The following is a 7,066-nucleotide window of genomic DNA, read 5'->3' on the forward strand; positions in this document are numbered from 1 at the left end:
TAAATTAAGAATTTAACTGCCTGCGGCATAATTTTTCGATTTTACTTTTGCAGGAATTTTCTTGTGATTTTTTGGCGATTAGGACACTTTTAGGTCAGCTGTCTTATTTTTTCGTATCGAGTGAAAAAGCTCCACATTTATCCAGCCTAGTAGCATCCTATGACCGGCCTTTGCGAAAGTTGCTTAACTTCAACAATCGCAGACCGAGCGCGTTTACCGCTGCGCCACCGAGCTCCTCCAACCCTGTAGGTACCGAACCTATCCGCCCTGTAGTTCCGGGAGCAAGAATAGGGCTACGGTACCCCCTGCCTGTCGTAAGAGGCGACTGAAAGGGGACACTGGGGATCGTGAGTGATAAGGGCGGGGGCCCGAACCACTCAACACACGATCTCCGGGATGGACGGCAATGCGATATGGCCTCGCATCGCCGTAAAACTGGGATGGCGTAGGGGTGGGGATCTACCCCGGGACGCGCTTTAGTGAAAGCAAGTGCGAGGGGAGCACCGGTGCGTTCGACAGAGATCCCGGAGCTCCCCGACATGCACAGCAGAGGTCCATCGGAGGGGTTTTAGTCGGTAGGAGTCCGACATAACTTCGTCGCTCCCCCTGGGTGGCGAGGTATCCATGAGGATTTCCCCTTCGTTACCAAAAAAAAGAAAAAAAAAGGTACTAGCGATGGGTCGTTATCGGTTTTTGAGATAACGTAACGTAAGCGTTATGTGATTTCCAATAACTAGTTTCTTAACTAGTGATTTTTATAACTAGTTATTTTCACAACGTTCTGAAGCAAACGTGATAATTGTAACGTAAAATCGTTTGGTTAGGTAGCAGTATAACTTAATTCTTCTTCACGCACACGTAATTTTGTTGCGATCCTTTTTTTTTTTTAGGCGCTTTTTACATTACTCGTTTTACTCCTTTACGTTGTCAAAGCTATGTGTAAGGTGGTCAATGTAAAACGTCGTTTTCATCTTGTCATTACGAATATTGTAAAACCAGTGATTTTGCGTGAGTAGTGAAAGTAGCCAAACATCGACGCTATGCCTTAAACATAAGAGTGAATTCGATTTAACTTTATGGCGTTGTGATTAAAAGAGTTATTGAAGACTGATGCCTATTTCGATCGTTTAAATGGCGTTATGAATATCACTAGTTTTTGTTGTAGTGGAAAACGAGTGATCACTGTTCGAGCTCGTAACTGCATATATAACCAGTTATGGTTAATAACGCCCATCGCTAAAAGGTACCGAACCTATAATAATGTAATCTATTTATTAGTCTATTTATTCGGGAAAAAGGTCATCCCATACGTGGTCAAACATGATTCCTTCAATATTTGCATTAATATGACTATCCTAACAACGAGGGACATTGCGGCGTGATTTGAAACGTGACCGTGGAATATTTTGACGTCATTGTAACGTAAGCATCCTGCATTTCATTTTCTCTGACGTAAGTTAAGCCCAATTAACATTATAGTGTTTAGCAGAAGGCCTAGTATACTAACTTCGCGAGTAGAGCGAGTAAATGTCAAAGCGCGAGTTGACAAATTTGACAGACGAGTTAAGGTTCCTAAATAAACTATAACTATATACTATACAGGGTGTTAGTGACATCGTAACGAAAACTTTTAGTGGTGATTGAGGCCATGATTCTGAGATGATATCTAGTGGAATTTTCCGTCGCAAAAGTATGGAATTGAAAATAATTTAAAAAAACACAAAAAAATTCAGGAATGTTCAGACTGAAAATTCCACTTGATATCGACTCAGAATCATGGTCTGAACCACCCCCCTCAGTATTCGTTACGGTGTCACTAACACCCATACCAACTTGTGTGGCTACCGTATGTACTTGTGTGGGGTGTAAGTGACATCGTAACGAATACTGAGGGGGATGATTCAGCTGATTATTCTGAGTTAATATCAAATGGAATTTTTCATCGCAAAAGAATTGAAAATAATTTAAAAACAAAACTAAAAAAAATCATGAATTTTGCGACGAAAAATTCCACTTGATATTAACTCAGAATCATGGCCTCAATCATCCCCCTGAGTATTCGTTACGATGTCACTAACACCCTGTATATACTTGCTACTTGCCTGTAATTTGTCATCGTCATCCCCATCATTCTTCTACTCTCACGGCACGTCGGGATACCATCCTCACCACTCATCGTGCCGCAGTATGTTGTTCATTCGCCATCCTTGAAGGATGATAAGACGATTATAAACCATATTCTGGCTCCGAGAATTCCTTCGCAAATATTATCATTGTAAAGGTTTTCCTTATATTGACCAAAAGGATAAACAAAGCTGGCTTTAATACTTCTTAGTGAGAAAGGATTGAGTGCAATATCCTTTTATCTGTTTTTCGCATGTTTACACAGTAGCATAGAATAAGGAATACTACGTATAGAACGGCAACTCTCCGCTCCCCATCAGCGTCCGAGCTAGGTTTACCTCACCCCTCACCCCCCGTCAGTCTTACTTTAGTCTTCAATCATATTGTGTCAGAGTTCAGACGACACACAGATGAAAGAAAGAAAGAAACATTTATTACTTCGGGACACCACAGACACAGACAGACAGTACATTACATTTAACACAGGACAGAAACCACACGGAATCAATAAGTACCAGACAAGAAAAAAAAAATATCCAAAACAAAAAGAAAAACAAACCAAAATCATAAAAACAACACGCACGATGCACGTATTGAAGTGTGTTCCATAATTAAAATTTGATGTTGATTACCCGTCCCTTTTCTTTTCGGCGGATAAGAAAATGACAGATATAACTTAAAATAAAATTAGATGGTTTCTACAGGTTTGTTGTATGAAGTGTGAGATATTAGGTACCTACACGATTTTGGGTTATTCTCATTTATAGGTAGGTAAGTATTTGGTGAAGGTCGCGGGAAGCCGCGGGATGCGGGCAGCGCAGGACCGATCGTCGTGGAGATCCTTGGGGGAGGCCTATGCCCAGCAGTGGGCGTCGTACGGCTGATGATGATAAAGTATTTTCGAGCAACCTTCGGATATGAGCCTGGCTAGATCTAGAGATAGTGTTTTTGTAAAAAAAAAACAACATTATTCTATTCTCCGACGCAAATCTAAAAATAAAGTATACTTAGTTACCTTCCCCGATTCCTGCAGACACATCCTAATATAATTTAAAATAAAATTAGATGGTGTCTACAGGAATTAGCAGCATTTCACATGTAAAAATATCTTATTTTTATGTCGTCGTATTTCACATGTAAAATATCTTATTTTTATGTCGTCGTAGGTATATAAATCGATATTTAGTTAGATACTTTACCGTAATAGCGCTCCCCATTTGTTTGGCCAAGTAGTTAATGCCGTCTGAGGCAAATGGGGAAGTAACGTCAAGAAAAAAACAAGATAAGTATCTCTACTTACCGTCCGTCGGACGCAAGATAAAACTCTTATAAGCAGAATAAGAAACCTATCTATATTCTATATACAGGGTGTTAGTGACATCGTAACGAATACTGAGGGGGATGATTCAGACCATGATTCTGAGTTGATATCAAGTGGAATTTTCCGTCGCAAAATTCATGATTTTTTTTTAGTTTTTTAAAATTATTTTCAATTCTATACTTTTGCGATGAAAAATTCCACTTGATATTAACTCAGAATAATCAGCTGTTTCATCCCCCTCAGTATTCGTTACGATGTCACTTACACCCCGCACAAGTACATACTGTACCCATACAAGTAGGTATGGGTGTTAGTGACACCGTAACGAATACTGAGGGGGATGATTCAGACCATGATTCTGAGTTGATATCAAGTGGAATTTTCAGTCGGAAAATTCATGAAAATTTTTGTTTTTCTTTTTATTATTTTCTGTTCCATACTTTTGCGACGGAAAATTCCACTTCATATCATCTCAGAATCATGGTCTCAATCATCCCTCAAAGTTTTCGTTACGACGTCACTAACACCCTGTATTTTTTAAAATTACGTAACATTTCGAACGTAACATTATTTGTATGGGTCTAGAGAATTTTTTGTCTAAAAATATTCCTACTTGCCTACTACTACTACAAAAGACCTTTCAAGGGCCTAAACTCCTAGAAAACGTGACTATCAGCATGGCATTGACATTGTCGTTCGGAAATAGACAAGAAACACACGTTTTGTACATGCACCAGAGTCCATTTTAACCTGACCTCTTACTACATACAAAAAAATTCCACAAAAGAGCTCAATAAATACTGGCGCGTGGCGTTATCACCGACTATTTAATGAAGATCTCTCATTAGGAACTATAAGTGTGATGGTACAGGTCAATGATGTTGGACGTGTACCAGTACACGTGTTTCGGGTATTTAACAATAAATTACAAGGGATTTCAAGCGTTTTTAAAAGGACAGTAAGGGCTATGGTAATAAGGGTCAGTAATCAGTTTGAAACGTAACTGAAAAAGGAATACGAGCCGCAAGGCAAATTTTGTCTCCCCTTTTGCACGTTTATGTTTATGGAAAAAACCTAAATGCGCATATTTATGTTAATGTTTTTTTTAATAATTCTGATTAGGAATAGGTAAGAAATATTGAATAAATGCGAAGCGCATACCTAAGTCGATGCATAAATTAATTCCAGTTGGATAGGTAATGATAACATTATATTCTGTCCTATGTGTATGTATTTAGGAATTTACTTGACTTGTGGACTAGATAGGTCTTGTTTGATATTGAGTTTTTTTTTAATAATTGTAATGAACGGAAAAATAAAAAAAATGGTTAAAAATATTACTGAAAAAAAAAGTCAAAAAGAGCTTGGCAGCGGTGGGATTCGAACCCACGCCTCCGAAGAGACTGGTGCCTTAAACCAGCGCCTTAGACCGCTCGGCCACGCTACCACTTGGCAAGCATGACGAAATTATGCTTCTGTTACAGTATTAGTTAGTAAATTTTATATTTTTGGATGTTTTTATTATCACTAAAAATAACTTATCTATTTATACTCTGTGAACTACTCAGTGGAAGTAGGGAGTACTTATAAGCGATAAAGCCGGTAGGATGTCACCTTTACGAGCTTTATCATGTCCACGTTATGTTTATTTTTTTACATCGAGTTTATTTTCTTAGGCATTCACTATATGGCCGGACAGATGTGGAGTGCTGGAGGATTTCTTCCTATAAAAAGGGAACAAGGTGGGTGATGAAATAATTTATTTTCGAAAGTATTGTGGGTAAAACAAAAAAATAATGGTTGTCGACCTACAAACTCTTTAACAAGTTACAAAGTTTAAATTGACTCAATTTTGTTTTACCCCTCGACCTTTGACTCTTTGCACTAATTACTAATCTAAGGAAATTTCATTCAAATCAGACAAGATTAAAAAAAAAAAGGTTTTATTCTGTGTTAAGAGTTTCGAAACTCCAAAAAAATAACGGAATAGGTACTTATAGGATCACTTTGTTATCAAAAAAAGGTTTTGTAGGTAACCTCCAAACGAATCCATTTGAAAACTGTGGAAAACTGACGAACCTCTTCGGGCAGTGGTTGTACCTAACCTACTTATTAGGTACTAACTACTAACTAACCTACTGTGAATGCAGTCCAATGCAAAACTCAAAAAAAAGTCTAATGTCATGCAATTTATAACCCAAGTTCAAGGTCCATTTACAACGAAAACCCATTGAATTTCATCGCCTGAAAAATTGCAAACATTAGCTTTAGCAAGAAAATTGCTGTTTTTATGGAATTGAAAAACCTCGCTACACACAAAAGCGAAGTATTTGGTAGTAATTACATTTATTTTTGTACTGGTACGGGACGAAGTCTGGTAATTCTTCGCCCTGCACCAATTCGTATTGGACGTCGACCACAAAAATATACAGAAAAATCTAGCTTAACTCTTTATTCTATGTCCTAAGTTAAAGGCACTGCAAGATTTTTTTGCCTCGTACGAACTGTCAAAATTTTCAGTCCTCCTTGAGTCGTGTTCGAGCGCTAAAGGTTGAGACCTGCCTTCTGCATCTCTTTCTCACATATGACCTTTTTTATCTGTTTCTGTCGCCGGCGCGGCGAGTCTCGAAACAAAAAATCTGACATCGTGTACATTTCAATACAATCCTGAGTGCTTTCAGATTAAGATTCAGTTTCCGTGCTCTGTAGTGCCGTCATCACATGAATTATGCCTGGTAATATCATAAACAGCAGTTGTGTATGCGACAAGTGTGCTGTAATGGGTGCGTTGACCTAAAATAACCGAGGAAAATATTCGGGGAACGAATATTTTCCGGAATCCATCTCATTTTTGGTCCAACGTCCCATCTGCAAGTGATATATTACGTCGTTCAATTTATACTTCTGAGAGTACGTTCCTAGTTCTACAGCTAGGCAGATTATTTACTTATTACTAGTATTATTAAGTCATGGTAGGTAGCTAGTCATTAGGTAACCCAGTTGGCAGGTCGCTTGCCTCTCACTTTGAGGTCGCAGGTTCGAATTCAGCAGAGGCCTAAACCAATGACTGTCGAATATGTTTTCGAATTCATGTTTGGATCATAAATGATTATCACGTGCTCAGCGGTGAAGGAAAACATCGAGAAATGCATTTTCGCAGGTATGTGCTTTTCCCTTCGCGGGTTGGAAGGTCAGACAGGCAGTGGCTTTTGTAAAAAAACGGACCTGTCAAATCTTCAGGGTAGGTAAGCGGACCCTGTGAAAAGCAGGATAATGATTGATGATGAGCATTATTAAGTCATCATCATCTCCTTGGCGTTACCTCGTTTTGTACGGGGTCCAGTTTCCTAACCTGAATATTTAACAGATCCCGTTTTTTAAATGTAAGATTTAATGTAACATAACCCTTATTCCAGGCAATAATCCCCATTATGAATACAATAAAGCTTGCGTTCGATTGAAGGAGATAAAGAGCTTATTCCATTATTTTAATTATTTGGTTCAGAGAATTTATCGATAGATTGGCGACCAATGTCGATGTTAAGCTATTATTTTAAACTCATTGGATATGTTTTAATAAATTTGCTACTCTCTCATTAGCTAACTGTACCTACGAATAGG

At 38.4% G+C, this 7,066-nt stretch overlaps 1 non-coding gene across 1 annotated transcript; it reads right to left on the bottom strand.

Moving 5' to 3' along the window:
• Positions 1-4,810: 4,810 nt before the first annotated feature.
• Trnal-aag (transfer RNA leucine (anticodon AAG)) lies at positions 4,811-4,892 on the bottom strand. Its single transcript has one exon. It is a non-coding gene; the product is annotated as a tRNA-Leu (tRNA).
• Between the last annotated feature and the right edge of the window lie 2,174 nt (positions 4,893-7,066).

This window comes from Pectinophora gossypiella, chromosome 19 (assembly GCF_024362695.1).
Source record: "Pectinophora gossypiella chromosome 19, ilPecGoss1.1, whole genome shotgun sequence".
Lineage (NCBI taxonomy): Eukaryota > Metazoa > Arthropoda > Insecta > Lepidoptera > Gelechiidae > Pectinophora > Pectinophora gossypiella.